Consider the following 17,506-nt stretch of genomic DNA (forward strand, 5'->3'; position numbering starts at 1 on the left):
GAGCGGCCGCAGCGGGAGCAACAAAGGAGCCCCGGGCCGAGAAGCTGCCGGTCGGGGAGGGAGGGCGCGTGCGGGCGCGCGTGGCTGCGGCGGGCGTGAGTGTGAGTGTGTGCGCGCGCGTGTGCGGGTGCGTGTGCGTGTGCGCTCGCGGCGGCTGACACCGGCGGCCCGGGGCTCAGGGTCCCCGCGGTAGGAAGCGGGGGCCGCGGCGGCGGCAGCAGGAGGACAAGGCAGGGGACGCCGCGCCCTGCGCACCCGGTCGCTCCATATGGAAGAAGCTTTTTTGGATGACTGAACTCGCAAACAATTCCTCCTTTTGCTTCTCCTGCCTAGGAGCCTCCCATTACCGCGCGCGGAGGAGGGGGAGGGGGGGAAAGAGGAGGCGGGGAGGAGGGGGAGGAGCAAACTGGAGCAAAGAAAGTCTTGGAAAGGAAGCTGGGGAAAGAAAAGTCACCCCCAAACTCAGTATTTCTCCTAATACCCATTTTTCTTTCTGTCGCGCCTTAGTCCCGTGCTCTCCCCCAACTTCACTTTCTTACACCAGAAGGAAGGTCCTCTGCCTTTCTCCCAAACCCGCGGGCTCCCCGGAACCCCCATTTTCTCAGACGCTTGCTCTCCTACGCTATCCTTCCTTCCTCTCGCCCGGTCTCTTCTCCCCAAGTCTTTTTCTGACACCCCTCCCCCCTTCATGTTCTCCTTCATTCTGCAAATAAATGATTGGATAAATCATTAAAAGTAAAGTTGGTTATTAAACGCGCCCCTACCGCGCCCCCCCCGCCCCCGCCCCGCAAATGGGGCATTGACTCAAGAAAATTAGCACGAAACCAAAGTCCCAATGCTACCTCCCCTTGACCCACCGGGTGGGGCAGGGGAGGGAGGGTTTGCCGCGTCCTCCTCCGTTGACAGCTCCCTGCCCTGACCGCCATTCATCATCCCAGGATGGAATAGTGAGGAAAAGGATGCGAGGCGGGGAGGCGAGGGAGGGGTAGCGGCCCCAGAGAAAAGTTAGTTACCTCCTTGTGTGCGTGTGTGTTAAGCCCTCCCTTTAGTGTTGGGCGGAAAACACTCAGGGTAGCGGTTCTCAAACTTGAGCTGCATCAGAACCCCCCGGAGGCTTATTAAAGCACAGGTTGCTGAGCCCCAGCCTCAGAGTTTCTGCTTGGTAGGGGCTGCGGCGGGCCCGAAAATGGGCATTTCTAGTAAGTTCTCAGGTGATGCTGATGCTGTGCGTCCAGCGCCACACTTTTAAAACCACTTTTCCACGGTGTTGAGAAGTCAGACATGGACTGAGTCGGTGGCACATGGGGTCTCCTTCTCAATCCGTAAGTGATGAAACATAGATGGTGAAAGGTCATCCGGTCCATACACTTTTACTGCAGCTGAGGAAACAGAGACCAGGACGGTTAAGGCAGGCGTTTGTTCAAAGTGAACCTCGAGTCTGCGCCAAAGGGGGAAGAAAGCTGTTCTGAAATTTGGTCAGGCAGGCCGGGAGTGGGACGAGCGGAGGTGCTGCCTCCTCTATTGCAGGAGAGCCGCACTGAAAGGCAGGAAGCCGCTGTGTGACTCTGAGAAAGTCACGGAACCTTTTTGGGCCTCAATTTTGTTTTCTTTAGTTTCTCATCAGTAAAAATTCATACTTTACACTGAGTATATGATTTTAATTGAACCTGAATCAAAAGATGTTTAAAAGGGCAACATAAACATCAATATGTTGTACTATTTTTTTTCATATGCTTTTGGCAGTTCAGGCATGAGCCAGTTCCTTTATTGATGTATCTGATACGTTCAGTGCCTGGATCCTCGGGTCTGTCCCCAGGGAAAGTGGATAAAGGGGACGATCCATTTTCAGCAAGGTGAATAAGACTCTGAATTCCCTCTTTGAACTATGTACCTGTATTCCTTCCTCTCTGTTCTCCTCCAGTTCCCTCCCTCCCTCCTTTCCTTCTCTTAATCTCCAGCATTCTCCCCCTAACATTCTCCAAGGCCTCTTTTTCTCTCCACTCAGTGACCATATTAGCTTCCACCTTCTTAATGTCCTCTTCTAGGGCACAACTCAGGATAAAAAGCCTGCGGTCCACCCTGGGTACATAACTCTTCATTCCCCAAAGGAATGGGCCAGCCAGCCTTCCACTGCAGTGAAAACACTCCCTCTCCCCACAGCCCCAAGCAGAGTACTGAGCTGCCTATTTTTCAAAGATGACTCTGTCACTCCCACTGACAATGTGGGATACCAATGAGGAAACATATAGGATACTTCTATATTCCTTTATATACTAGCCATTGGTCAGCATCTCAGAGATGTCTCTTCCCCCTTCCCACTGTCTTCTTCCAAAGACTTTCTCCTAGGACTCTGGATTCCCTCCATTCTTGCCTTTGGGTGTCCCCTAAACTCTGAGTCAACCAGTCAGAGCACAACAGAGAACAAAGAAGCGTGAAGTCCTTACCAACATTATTTAGCCAAGAGAAAGACCCATGGCCTGTACTTCCCTCCATCCCAGGCTGCTCATGTGGTCACTCATCTTTCCCATAGAATGCAAATCTTTCAGACAGAATGCAGATCACAGCCTAACTGAGAGGGCTTAATTCTGCCTCAGTACCAAGCACTGTTGGCAACTCACATGTGTTTATTGTTTTTATGGCTCTTCGTATTAGCATAATTGTGTTTATTATTATTACTCCTGGAAGAACATTGTATCTCTGAACTCTCTCCCTTTGCCTGGAGCAAGTTCCTTGACTAATTCTCCCCTCCCCTCTCTATTACTTTCCCTATTCCCTACCCTCCCTACCTCACTGAACCGCCCCCCCCCCACCTCAAAACAGAGTGTGGGCTTGTGAGCAGGTGCTCTCTGCTTCTCTCCACTACTCTCCACTTTGTTCATGGTGATTTCCCTCTGGCATCTGCTTTCTTGGGGACTATCTGGGTCTCTATCAAGAAGGAAGCATTTGGTATGGAAGTGACTGTCACATTTATTATGTTGGCGGTGGGCAGGCAGGGACTGTAGGTCTATATAAGTTGTCATATCACTAAGACTGTGCAGAGTGAACTGGAAGGCATCGCAGTGAGTGACATGAAGAGAGGATGCTTCCCCCTTAGTGTGTTGTAGATACTTCATTTGTATCAGATGAACAGGGAACACGCTGGTGGTGAAGGATATCTGGAAAGAGTTGTGCTGAGAAAAAATTACTAACATGTAGGCAAAGAGAAGTAAGGACTTGATAACTTCCCCTCTATTTTAATATAAATCTGTTTTCACGATTATAAAATGTGTTCATTGAAGAAAATTAGAAAATACAGAAAAGCACAAAGAAGGGTAAAATTACCTTAATTCCACTGCCCACAGGTAACACTGTCAACAGTGTTTTTTCTAGTCACTCTTCTCTTGTTTTTGTTTCTCATCATACAAATCCATACTTCATCTTCACTGAGTATGTGGTTCTAATTAATCAGAACTGGAAGATGTTTAAAAGGGCAGCATAAATGGATACCTTTATTCAAAATTTTGCAATTTTTTTCATATGTATTTGGTAACTAGGGGTCAGTTTCTTCACTGATTCATCTGGTACTCTCATATTTTGCAAAATTGTGTTCAGTGTATATACAAGTTTAGGTTCTACTTTTTATATTTAACATTTAAATGTGATTACTTTCCCCATGTCATTAAATCTTCTCCAAAGTTCAACTTAAACAGCTGTGTGCTATTCAAAGAGAGGTTGTTATTTATTCAACCATTCTCCTATTGTCATATATTTAGATTATTTCTATTTTTATTATGATCATGCATCACAGTTGACTAAACATCTTGTCATAAATCTTTATTTATAATTCTGATTATTTCCTAAAGGTGAATTCTTATGAGTAGAAGTTTTAGATCAACGGATAGAACATTTGAAAGGCTTTTGGTTGGTATTGCAAAACTGTCCTCTCGTGGCTCCAATATATATTTTCATCTCTCAGATCTCCACAACAATGAGATCATCAAATACAAGACTCCAAGTGGACAGTTGATTGAATTATCCAGTTTAGATGACTGCACAGACCAGATTAAAAAAACAACTGCCAAATAGTCACTATAGTGGAGACAACGCTCAAGTGGGAAGAGGAACAGTAATTTCTTACTACGTGAGCTCAATTATATTTATGATCTTATTTGACTTTCCCAACAACCCTCAGAGAAATAAGCTAACATTTATTGAGCACTTACCTGTCACAGCCTCTGTGCTGGATTCTGTGTGTACATGCGATCTTGAATCTCCACAGCAACCCTTTCCCGTAGGTTTGATTATCTCCATTTTATAGACATGGAAATTCAAGTAACTTGCCTAAGATCCCTAACAACTAAGTGGTGGTACTAATTTCAAAACCTGGGTTTTTTCAAGTGCAACATATGCTTTCCCAGCAACTGTTTCATGAGTTACAGGCTTCTTAGTACAGTAAGAAAGGCATATTAAGAAGATGCTTGAGATGCAGTGTGAAGAATCCACCTGCCAATGCAGGGGACATGGGTTTGATCCCTGCTCCAGGAAGATCCCACATGCCACGGAACAACTAAGCCCGTGTGCCACAACTATTGAGCCTGCACTCTAGAGCCCGTGAGCCACAACTATTGAGCCCATGTGCCACAACTACTGAAGTCCATGCACCAAGAGCCTGTGCTCCACAACAAGAGGAGCCACCGTAATGAGCAGCCTGTGCACCCAGAAGGGTATAGCCCCTGCTCACCACAACTAGAGAAAGCCCGTGTGCAGCAATGAAGACCCAACGCAGCCAATAAATAAATAAATAAGTTTATTTAAAAAAAAGAAAAAAAGAAGATGCTTGAATTTTGTCAAGCCATTAAGGAATCTTTTGTGGGCTTCCATATGACTGTTTTGTTTTGTTTTGTTTTTTAAGGACATCCAAATGCATTTGAAGAGCTAAGGTGACTTACTAACTGTAATTAACAGAAGAGTCCAAGGATTGTATACCTTAAGAAAATGCAGTTCTGAGGTATGAGTTAAGATACCTAGATTAAAGGCTAGACATTAAAATTCACAGTACTAACAGTAATTAGAAAATTGGCTTTTGTATACATTCCTATTCCCAAAGCTAATGTTTGGATAAAGACTTTTTATCTTGATCAGAGGTGTTAGAAATAAAATATTTGTGCATCCAACTTCCTAGTTTCAAACTTTAGCTGTTGAATGTATAATTTTTATTTATGAAAGCAATATCTCAAAACATTTTCAAAATAAGTGGAAAACCCAATTCATTAATTTATTATTAGGAAAATAAGGGAATTCCCTGCTGGTCCAGTGGTTAGGACTCTGCGCTTCCATTGCAGGGGGCACAAGTTTGATCCCTGACTGGGGAACTAAGATCCCACAAGCAGTGTGGCACGGCCAAAAAGAAAAAAAAAAAAAAAAAAAAGGCAAATTGGCCCTCGTTTGCTCTTTAGGCCATTAACTAGTTATCTAAGTTGGCTTACCTCTCCATGCTGGTTATCACAAGGGCTGCCAGAGAAGGAATGTGTCCAGTTGTTCCAAAATATTTGACAACTGGATGAAGAATGATGAATAAAAGTATAAGATTGACCTCTGCAACAATCAGTAAACAACGCAAGACAGCAAGTAATTAAAGCCTAAATTGCACAATTGAGGCAGCATTACAGGTCAGCCTAGTACAATGCCATCTACTCCCCATTCAAGCTGAGCTGGCTGGGACTAACTCAGGTGTTCTTACTGGCCATGTGTTCTTTGAGGAATCATTCTCCAGATCCCCTTGAGGCTGCCTACAGACAAGGGCACCCTAAGTATACAACTCTTAGTGGGTCATCGGGTACAACTATGCCAGTTGTTCATGGCTAGCACTTGTTCTCATTGCTCAGTTCCGATGCCTTGATCATTATTTTACATATACATTTAATATAACCCTTGGCGGGTACTCTGTAAGTGGTAGTTATATTAGTAAAAGTTTGAGTCAGAGGTAAAGCTAGGACAGAGAATGGAAAATAGAGTAATCCAAGGCCATTTCCATGACCCAGGCTACATGCTTGATTTTGCACACTCCTTAAGTCCCAGACAAATGCAATCTGTCTACTGACATTGAGTTCTAAGAGATTCCATTTTTCCAAGATATAAGATCCTCTGATATAAGCACAGGCCCCATTTAGTGCCACATGAAACCCCCACCCTGGTCAACTCCCTTCAGCCTTTCTCTCCCCTCCCCCCTCACGTGTTAGGCTAAGAAACTTGGATCCTGGAGCTGCCCAGACTCCAGCTGTTTGATATTGTGAGGCTGATGGCAGCGGAGGGCAGGGGGTGAGAGACTCCAGATGAAAGCAAAAACTCAAAGAGAACTAGACCTCAGAGCTTTGATACCAAACTCAGTGGGTAACAGCCTCCGTTAAATTTGTTCAGTCAGCCATTTAAGAGGGAAGGAGTTTCTCACACATCCTGGAAGGGTATTTGCAATAAGATGCTTCCACAGAGGGGAATCAATGTTCTGGGGATTCAGCAGAGCAGAATCAAAGCCATGGCAAGCTTAGAGACAGGGAGTGTGCTGGCTTGTTTTGCTTCCAATATATTATTTTCCTTCTCCTTCATGAGTTACCGGGGATTTACTAGGACTTTTGGTCACAGCAATAGAAAACCCAGCTGTGCCTCACCTTAACTCCACCCCACCGCACTTTGGGTTTTGAGGAGTAACCCTCAGGGCAGAGGCCATGAGGAAGAAAGGGGAGTTGAGAGGAAGGCAGAGATGCTGGGCTGGTGGTGCTCTCCAACTCACATTCAGAACCTAGTTTCATCTTCTTTGCCTTTTATTGGTTGGGATTCATCAACTAGGAAATGGAATCATTTGAGGCTTGGTAGGCCCAATTTGAGGAGCACCTTACCTATGAGCCTCTGCCTGGGATAAAGAAGGACTAAGAAAATGAATCACAAAACCCACTGATTCCCTCATTCCTTAAAAAAAAAAAAAAAATGCATAAACCTTGTCCTTATTTATCCAGAAGAGGTAAAGATGGGGTTAGTCATGTCGTTACCTTAAAGTTTTTGAGCGGCTCCCAGCTCCCTTGATATAAGGGAACAAGTGCTCCCGGCTCTGGTCCAGCCCACCTCTCCAGCCTGGCTCCCCAGTGGCCCATCTACCTGTATCTTGTGTTCCAGCATCTCCTTGCTGTTCCACAAAGCACCACACTTTCTCATGCTTCCCAGCCTGCCCAATTTCTGTCTTCTTTGACTTAAACTCTTTCTTGTCTTTTGTACTCACCTACCTCCTACTTACTCTTTACCATTTTCCTAACATCACCTCCTCTAGGAGAACTTGCCTGACCCTCCCTCCCCAATTCCACTTGTCCTTCATGGACCCCTCTTCTTACCTTTATTAGAGCATCTATCATGAGCACTGCAGCGCTAATTGTGGGTCCATCTGAATTCTCCTCTTGACTGGAATATCTTAAAGCACAAAGGCAATCCCTGCTAACCCCCAGTGCTTAGGCTGATACCTGGCACAAAGTAAGTGCCCAATATCTAAATACGTGAATGAAGAATTAATAAAATCAAGTATCTCTGTCACAGCAGTTGAAGCTTAATGGATCTATATAGTCTGGAATGTTGAAAGGATACCAATAACTGGTACTGTACCTGAGGTGAAATCATAGTTATAAAACCAAAAACCAGGCTCTTGCCTAAGGTACGTAAAGACTGATTTGTCTTAAAGATAAAATTGGATGGCTTTATTTAGTATTTTGCATTTAGATGCTAACAGTACATTTGAAATGATAGCACATGACTTTTAGCTGCATTTTTTTTACTTTTATTTTGAGATAATTATAGACTCATATGGGTCGCAAGAAATAATAGAGATTTCCCCCTAACTATAGCACAATATCTAGCCTAACTACAGTACAATATCTTTTTTTTTAATTAATTAATTTATTTTATTGGCTGTGTTGGGTCTTTTTTGCTGTGCGGTGCGCAGGCTTTCTTTAGTTGAGGTGAGTGGGGGGCTACTCTTCGTTGTGGTGCGCGGGCTCCTCATTGCCGTGGCTTCTCTTGTTGCAGAGCACGGGCTCTAGCCACATGGGCTTCAGTAGTTGCAGCACATGGGCTCAATAGTTGTGGCTCACGGGCTTAGTTGCTCCACGGCATGTGGGATCTTCCTGGAGCAGGGATCGAACCTGTGTCCCCTGCATTGGCAGGCAGATTCTTAACCACTGCACCACCTAGGAAACCCAGCACAATATCTTAAAGATATCTTAACAATATCCTAATAATTGACTTTGGTATACCAATCACTGACTTTATTCAGATTTTGCCAGTTTTACTGGCACATTAATTTGTGAAGAGTTGTATATTTTAAAAATGATTTGTAGGTTATTGTGTGTGTGCAGCCCAGACTCAGGAAGTCTGGCCACAATTAGTAAGAGTTAGGACCACGCCCAGCTGGTCCCAAAAAGAAAGGGCTTGAGTTTTTTTTCCCCAAAAGCTTATGGCAACAGGATTCATTCCTGACCAGGTCTCTGCTTTGTACCCTCTTTGAATGTCCTGTTTCCCCTCTGACAGGTCAAGAAAGGACCCAGCTTTCCAGCAGATAAAATAGGATATTTAAACAAACAAGTGAGCAAAAAATAACTATTAGTTTTATTCTCAATATAATTTCTTCTCCCCTTCTCTCTTTCTTTCCTCCCTTCCTCCCTCCCTTCCTTTCCTTCCTTCCATCCTCCCTCACTCCTTCCCTCCCTCCCTCCGCTTTTTTCCTTCCTTCCTTTTCTTTTTCTTTCTTTTTCTTTCTTTCTTTCTTTCTTTCTTTTTCTTTCTTTCTTTCTTTTCTCTTTCTTTCTTTCTTTCTCTCTCTTTCTCTCTCTTTCTTTCTCTCTCTCTTCTCTCTTTTTCTTTCTCTTTCTTTCTTTCTTTCTCTCTCTCTCTCTCTTTCTTTCTTTCTCCCTCTCTTTCTTTCTCTCTCTCCCCTCCCCAGTACTTCTATCCTTTTTTTTTCTTTTTTAATACATCAGCCTATAACTAGGTTTGTAGTGATAAGCCTTATTCAAAAACATCATTTCTGCAACAAAAGTCTTCATAGCCTCCTACTTGGGTGGACTTCTTTCACTTTGCATGTCGTTCCCAAGATTCATCCATATTGTAAGATAAAGCATTATTTAAATACCTTTAAATACTATTATTCCACGTACAGATACACAATCTGTTTATCCAGTTATCCACTGATAAATATCTGGGTTGTTTCCAGTGCTTGGTTATTATGAACAATGCTGCTATGAATATTCATAAACAAGTTTTTATGTGAACCTATATTTTTATTTATCTTGAGGATATACCCAGAAGTGGAATTTCTGGGTTATATGGTAATGCTGTTTTTAATATTTTGAACTGTTTAACATCTTGCCGAACTGTTATGCAAAGTGGGTGCACAATTTTACATTCCCACAAGCAATGTACAAGAGTTCTAATTTCTCCACATGCCTTTTAATATTGATTATTGTTTGTCTTTATATTTTTGCCTTAGTAATGAATGTGAAATGACATGTCACTGTGTTTTTAATTTGCATTTTCTTAATGATAGTGATGTTGAACATCTTTTCATATGTTTATTGGCAATTTTGTATATCTTTTTGGAGAAAATTCTATTCAAATCCTTTGTCTCTTTTTTAAATTGTTTGTCTTTTTATGGTTAAGTTTTAAGAGTTCTTTATATATTCTGGATATATGTCCCTCATAAGAGGTAAAATTTGCAAGTACCTTCTCCTATTCAATATGTTAGCTTTTCATTTTCTTAGCAGTGTCCTTTGAAACAATAAAGTTCAACTTTGATGAAAAAAAAAAAAAAAAAAAAAAAAGAAAGGACCCAGTTTCTGGAGGATGCATGCTGAGTTGGAACAATTCCATCCACCATTTTCTGCCGTTGGTCAACACACCCAGAGGTAGGTTACATCATTTGCAGAGTCTGGTGCAAGATAAAAAATGCAGGGAGGGTCCCAGTCAGGAGCCAGGGAGTCAATCTCCCTTTTTCACACCCAGAGCAGAAAGGTGACCCCCAAGGAGTTGTAACTTCTACACCAAGACACCCTGGGGGATGGGCTAGAGGCCCATGTCCAGTTGTCTGTTGAAAGCGCTGTGGGCCTGTCAGCTTAGGGCGGGGACAGCCACTGCCCTGCCCTTCTCTGAGATGCAGTGGGGGACATGCCATACCCCAACCTTCCCCACACTTATTCTCAGCCCCCCACCAGGGGCAGAGGGCAACTGAAAAGCAGGTATGGGGAGGGGAAGGCTGAGGGAGGCTAGGGCACCAGGGTTCAAAGGACGAGACAGCTGGGAGCTTATCCCAGGGAGTCAGTGGGAAGCAGGACCACACGTGACTCCAAGCCTCCAGTGTATGCTTCATTGCCCAATCGAACTTCATTTACAAAACACAAATTCAAAGATGGAATTTCAAGATGGCGGCCACAGAGATTAAAACCAAGCTGGAGGCCCTTCTGAATACAAGGCTCTGTGGGACCACACTGGCCACGTGCCCACGAAGCTGCCTGAACACACCAAACTCAGACCTACCTGAAACTGTAGCTTTCTACTTTCCCTTGGCACTGGAATCATCTCCTTTATTCCACAGTGGGGTCTAAGAAGGATGGCATGCAACAGTGAAACTTTCTTATATTTGATCCCTCCTCAATGAATATGAGTAATATTAGCAAAACCCCACTTATTTAGCAAAAAAAAATCTTCTTTCTCTTTTTTTATAACTGTTAGTCTTAAATCAAACTGCTTTAGTGAGTAACACCATGATCTACCTAGCTGTCAGAAAAACTTGGGAATCATCTTTGGTCCCTCCTTCGTCTTCACTCCTTTCATTCAATAGTCACGAACTCCTGCATTGCCACACCTGACGTCTCCCCAGAATTCATTACCTGCATTCAGTCGTCTCTGCAATTGCCCTAATCCAGACCTGCATCATTTCTCATACTGCAAAAGCCTCTCGATTAATCTCCCTGCTTCCCATCTGCCTCCATCACTTGTCCACCTGCCACATTCCTGATGGAGACATATTTAGAAATGACAGTTCTGATCATGCCACAGCCATCCCTCCTCCTGAGATTGTTCATGGACCTCACCACTTTTAGGATGAAATCAAACTCCTTGGCAAAGCACACATAACCTTTCACATGGTCCCTACCAAGCATCTCCTCAATATGATCTCCTACCATTTGCTACTCCTGACCCTATTCCCTCCCTCACCATGTATCAATAGAACTTCCTTAGAACATTCCAGATCATTCTTTCTCTAGGTCTTTGTGTATGCAGGCCCCTGCTTAGAGAACACTTAGTGACTTCTGAACCAAACTCCTACTTGTCCTGTAAAAGTGAGCTCAATTGTTAGCTCCTCTGGCCCTCCTTGACCACCTCACCTCCCCAGCATGTGACAGGTGCCTGTTACCCAAGGACCCATATCACTTGGTGTTTAGCCTTATCATAGCACCTACTGCACCATTTTAATAATTAAGTATCTCAGGCTGTCATGTTTCTCAACCACAGGGGATGCCATTCACACTGTGGTGTATTTTCAATTTTCCTCACCAGATGTGAAACTTCTGAAGCCAGGTCCTGGGCCTTAATCATCATTGCACAGCTTCTGGAATACGGTAGGTAGTGGGTAGCTGTTATCTGAAGAATGGAAGGAAAAGAAAAAAAAGGAGAAAGGAAGCACTGCAGCTGCCAGTCTGTAATATTTCTCTCTTAACCCTTGCCCCACACATCCTCCCTACGTCAGCTGTTTGATGTCTTAAAAGCCAGTACAGATTGACAGCACAGCCAATCTGATGAAGCAGACCTGGTTCCTTAGGTGATGGAAAGTAATGATTTGACCAAATTTGAAGCAGTGGCTGCATACAGACACAGCCTGGCTCCTCAACTTGGGGCCATCTATTGTGAAACACAGAGATGCTGATACTTTTCTTCTTTAGGAATGACCGATTCATGAAGTTATAAAACACTTTGAAAAATAAATGATAACCTAAATATATACAGCCAGAAAAAAATTTCAGTTTTATGAACATAGAAAACAACTTAAAAATGCATAACATGCAGTTGTCAAAATTCATAGAACTATAATTTGTAAAGAAAATTTTACTATATATAAATTTTTTAAAAAATGAATCAGGATGAAGGAGGAACCCTAAATGGAACAGACTGTAACATCTGAACATAACTATATTACAAATGAATAACAGAACCATAATGTAGGGGGTAGGGAAGAAAATAATTAAGTTACTTTGGAAGTCAGTATTTTGGCTGGATACTGTAAAGCTAATGGCAAAAGAACTGCACACAAGTACTGTATTCTAGTTAGTAAATTTATTTTTCACGGGGATGTGAATTAGCAATTCTGAAACTACTTTATGTATTTACTAGGGTTGAACAAATACTTTAACACTGTAGATAAGGAAAGTGAAGCTTTTCACTGTCAGAGTAATAAGTTACAAATAAGGAAAGAGGGAAGGCTAGAATGAAATCTATGGTTTTGGATGAGAGTCAGAGGTATCAGTACGAACTCCTGGTTTATATATATATATATATATATATATATATATATATACACACACACACAGAGAGAGAGAGATACCTATAGAAATAAATATAGATGTGTATATGTACCTAGTATGCTCCTAGTATTCATCCACAGATTTCCTAGCTCTGTGTGCTAAGAGGGCCTAGGCGCAGTGACATTCCAGTAGCAGTGAGCACACCCACCACTTAAGTCTTGGTTTTTACATCCCATTCTCCAATCTAAGAAATTAGGGATTCCTAGAAAAGTGTTTGATTTCAGGGCTGGGGTGGGATAAATACAACTTGATCCAGGAGCATCTCGTGCTGCTAGAGAAGCAAGGAAGTACTTGAAAAAGGATGGGTAGTGTTGAGAGGGCAAAGTAGCCAACCTGCAGCCAAAGCTGGACAGCAACAAAACAAACAGCCATTGTATTGGATTATAACTCACAGAATAAAATAAATATCCATGAATCCATACTGATATAAATAAATAATTGAATGAATGAATAAATGAGGTAGAAGGGGCAGCTCTTCCTTACAGAAGAATTCCAAATAATAAATGTAAAAGCAGGGAAACAGGAAATCTTTATTAGAATACCAGAGCAATAATTTTTCAGTTCAAGATCAAGTGATGGATGCTAAAATTAGCAGGTAAAATTTTGAAGAGAAACCAGGTATATGCATATCACCCCTAATATAGTTATTAGTCCCAAAGATTAAAAAAAAATGCCTTTACTGTGAAGAAACCCAGGAGATACCATCAAGTGATTAATGTTAACCTCACTAGTGGTAAGATATACTCATATTGTGTACCCCCAGTATCATACACTGAGAAGGACGTATCACTTCTGTGGTATTCTTGTCCTCAAATGGAAAACATCAGATAAATAAAATTGAGGGACAGTCTATAAAATAACTGACCAATACTCCTTAAAAGTGTCAAGGTCAAGAAAAGACTAAGGAACTGTTGCAGATTAAAAAGACCAAGGATACATAACAACTGAATCCAATGTGGGATCCTGGACTGACTCCTGGAGGAAAAAGGACATTAGTGGAAACAATGATGAAATCTAAAGCAGTCCCTAGTTTAGCTAATAGTGTTGTAATGATCTTATTTTCTTAGTTTTGATTACTGAACTTGGTTGTTAAGAATGATAAAATAGAGCAACTGGGTGGAAGATATAACGGAACTCACTGTACTGTCTTTGCAACTTGTCTATAAAGTTACTTCAATAAAAAGTTGAAAAAATGAGTGGGGACCATGCAGGTAAAAAAGAAGAGGGGGGAAAAGAGAGAAAAGGGGGAAAGGCATGTTTGAAGTTCTCTGAGGGTGAACAAAATGCACTGTAGGAGTGGAAGTAAGTTCAGAAAGGCTCGACAGAGGTGGGGTTTTTTGTTTTTTTTTTTTAAGCATAAGGGAAAAATCACGGTTTCTCATGTTAAGTCACTCATTTAAAAACCAGAGGTCCATTCAAGCAGCCATGGGCTAGTGCTGGCCTATTCTGAAGCTATGGACAGCACCTCTAGGACTTGCTTGGATGTTTCAAAAGGGTAAGTGAGTGCTTGGCCAGGGGCCAGGTTGGGGGTCACCTGGAGAGCCTGATATCTTAGATAGGGAAGTCAAATCTCAGAGTTGCTTCAGTGAGCATGGAAACGACACAGGGGGTTAGTATTTTGGGTCCAAATGTTAAGGAGCGTCTATTATCACAGTGAAGCTGTCCATGCCACTGGGCCTGCACGGGTAAAGTCGTTGGGCCACATCTTCTCATAGGCTGAGCTCAAGTGGGTCTTGCCACCTTTGTCTCTGGGATGATGACCAACTCCCCTTTCTGCTTGCCATAGAATTTCTTAGAGGCGTCACAACATCTTACAGGTTTGGGAGCCATTCTACCTATAAGGTGATTTGGGATATCTCTTGTCTACTAGAGTTAACTTCATAGTTTCATTCTCACAGGCAATCGTGTTTCCAATCTAGGTGAGCATTGACTTAGACATGGTTTTCATGACCCCACCCACCTCTCTCCCTGTCAAAGATATTTGAAATGAACAAAATGTGGAGGCAGCTAGCTGTGAAGCAGAGCTAAGCAGTGTTGAGGTGTGAGGGGAGATAACTGACACACCTGCATTCCCACTGATCGCCCGGGTTCCTGCAACAACTGTGAAATCATGGATCTTGGGATCAGAAGACCTGAGATTGGCTTCTGGTTTTCCAATTTCCAGTTGTATGGATTTAAGCAAATCCCTAAGCCTCACACTTCATTTTCTCAGCTGTAAAATGGGAATAATGATAAAACCTATCTCACAAGATTATTTTAAGAATCAAGAGATATTATATGTGAAAGTACTTTTCAAGGGTAAAACATTTTGCAAATGTTAATTTTAATTTCACTGTCCCAACACAGTAAAATATATGGCACTTTTTAAATGTTAAAAAAAAACCCATAGGCATAAATTTTTAGAAACCAATAATTTCAGTAAAGCCAACACTTTTGTTTTTAAAACTAAAACATCATTTTCTGCACTTAGCTATACAGTCAGATGTGAGATGTGGGATTCTTTTCTATGGCATCCTTAGCAGTGCGAGCCCAGTGTGGTTGCCAGGACCATAAAAACAGAAGGCTGTTGATCATTAGTCTGTGTAAAACACAGCACTTGGGCATCTCACTTGGAACTCGCTTTTTAACTTGTTTCAAGAGGTGGCGCTTAGAACTGAAAAGAGTATTGTATGCCTGAATGAACGCACCAAACCACCAGGCCAGACTGGGGTGTGGGCACCCACTTATGTGTGCAACTGCCTTTTTACCTAATTAATCCTCTCCTTGCAAGCCTGAACACGGCTGTGAACTTCACATTCCACTGGTAACTGGAACTCTGGGTCCTACAAAACCTGGAGGCTTTAATGGAACGTTATTTGTTCAGGGCCCTTGAAGCAATGATATCTAATGGAGCAGAAGCAAAGAGAAAATGCCCTGAGCTTTAGTAAGAACAGTTGATTTCCATCATGGATCTGGCCTGTCACTCCTCTGCTTAGAAGCCCTGGAGGGCTCCCCTCCTGGAGAGAGTCCAAGCTCTTCTCAATCAACCCCAGCCTCATCCTTCCACACACTCAAGCCACTCCCACTGCTCCCTCCTTCCACATCCACAGGCCTGTGCTTCTCCAAGTGTAGTTTGCAGACTACCTGTAAGAAGATGAACTGGTAGTGTTTGCTTAAAATGCAGATATCCTTGAGGGCCCTCAGGGCTACCGAATCCAAATTTCTGAGTGAGGACACCTCAGGACTCTGCAGGTCAAAACTAGCTCCTCTAGCCATTCTTACAAACACAAAAGGTTGGGGGACACCGATCTGTCTGTTCCTTGAACCTGGCACGCGTTTTATTTCTCAGTCCCTCTGCCTTACTCTTCTTTCCTCTCCACAAACTTACTAAGGGAAGCTGCCTTTATTTAGTACCGTCTATATGCCAGATGCAGCCTGTACATTAAGGCTACAAGGCCCAGCTCATATTCATGGATTCTCTGCCTTTTCTGATCCCTCTCAAACAATGAACAAAAGTAACTGAGCACTTACTAAGTATCAGGTTTCATGTGCAGAGAGGAAATAGAAATGAATTAGATTTAGTCTCTGCCCTCAAGACGCTCACTCAGAGTGACATATCTCACATGCCTGTGTCTCCAGTCTCTCAGTTAAGAGACTAGACTCTCAGATCCATAGCACTGGAAGGGACGGGAGTGTCTTTCTGGCAGTAAGATGCACAGGCACCTTTATACCTGGAGTTCATCGCATGCCAAGCCAGCAGGGCTTTTCTTTTGAAAACGTCTTTCCTTGAGGGAACACCAAAGTGCTCTTCTGGTAGGTTTGATTTGGGTGCAAGTTTTACAGACGGTAAAACTGAGGCTCTGGTGTGCTAAATCTCCTTCTGTAGGGCTTTGAGTAAGCTATGGCAGAACTGAGTACATGAGAACTTCTCCAGGTGTGTGCTGGCCTGGGGCCCACACGTTAACTGCCCTCACTGAATGTGATCCAAGTAAGAGAGTGAATCAGGGAACGATCTGTCCGCTTTATGATCTTCTAAAAGATAAACCACCTGTGACACAGCTAGCCTGGTGCTTGAGTCTCTCTGCTCCCATATTGAATATCCCTTACATTCAGAGACTTTGGGCTCCCCCCCCCACCGCCAGCTGACTTTTGGTTCCTTGTTCTCTTTTCAGATTCTTAGCTTTAATTTGTCCAAACTATATTTTCCCCTTAATGTTGCAAATTAATTTTTTTCTTCCTAGGTTTTTTTACTTGGTTCTTTCAAAGTTTCTTTTTTCTCCTCTCACCTTATTTCCCTCCTCTCTCCATCCCGCTTCCCCTCCCCCCCCCCACGTCCCCTCCCTCCTGTGGCCCACATCCTGAGTCTGAATGCAGGCAGGATTAATCCAGCAGGGAACACGATGTCTGAGAGCCATGACAGATGCACTAAAGCGTGCAGCAGTGATAAAAGGCAGCTCTGATGGGCTCTGTCAGGAGTCCCTGAGAAACACTGAGGGGGAATATTTGCTAACCTCTTTCCTGGCTCCAGGCCCCCAGGCCCCACAACAGGATCATACCTAGAAAACCAAGGGAGAAAAGCAGAGAAACTAGAAAGTCTCCTTCCCCTCCTGGCAGTCTACACAAGAGGCTTTTCCCCACAGCCCCAATTCTCTGGCCCTTTACCTGAAAAGCCCCCTAGGTTAAAACTGTGAGTGGCCACAAACTTTGATTTAAGCCCTGGGCTGTTGAAGAAATGCCATAAGACATCTTAGGAGAGAAGCCTGGGTAACCTGCTTCTGGCGTGTAAGGAGAGAGAAGAGTGATAGCAAAAAAGATCCCTTTAAAGCATGTCTGACCCGACATCCAGGGTGTGTGAACATATGATATATGCACATGCACGTGTGCATGAACAAACACACTAGTGCATTCTGCTATTTCCTCTCCAAGGACCTCCAATT

The 17,506-nt window shown here is 43.1% G+C and overlaps 1 long non-coding RNA gene across 1 annotated transcript in view; it reads right to left on the bottom strand.

Moving 5' to 3' along the window:
- Positions 1 to 9,068: 9,068 nt before the first annotated feature.
- LOC130830585 (uncharacterized) overlaps positions 9,069 to 17,506 on the bottom strand; it is a 40,226-nt gene continuing 31,788 nt past the window's right edge. The window contains exons 2-4 of the long non-coding RNA XR_009047805.1: positions 11,566 to 11,652; positions 10,546 to 10,609; positions 9,069 to 9,940 (exon numbers count right to left, since the gene is read on the bottom strand). This is a non-coding gene — a long non-coding RNA (uncharacterized LOC130830585). The remainder of the gene's footprint in view (positions 9,941 to 10,545; positions 10,610 to 11,565; positions 11,653 to 17,506) is intronic.

Source organism: Hippopotamus amphibius, chromosome 10, assembly GCF_030028045.1.
Source record: "Hippopotamus amphibius kiboko isolate mHipAmp2 chromosome 10, mHipAmp2.hap2, whole genome shotgun sequence".
Taxonomy (NCBI): Eukaryota; Metazoa; Chordata; class Mammalia; order Artiodactyla; family Hippopotamidae; genus Hippopotamus; species Hippopotamus amphibius.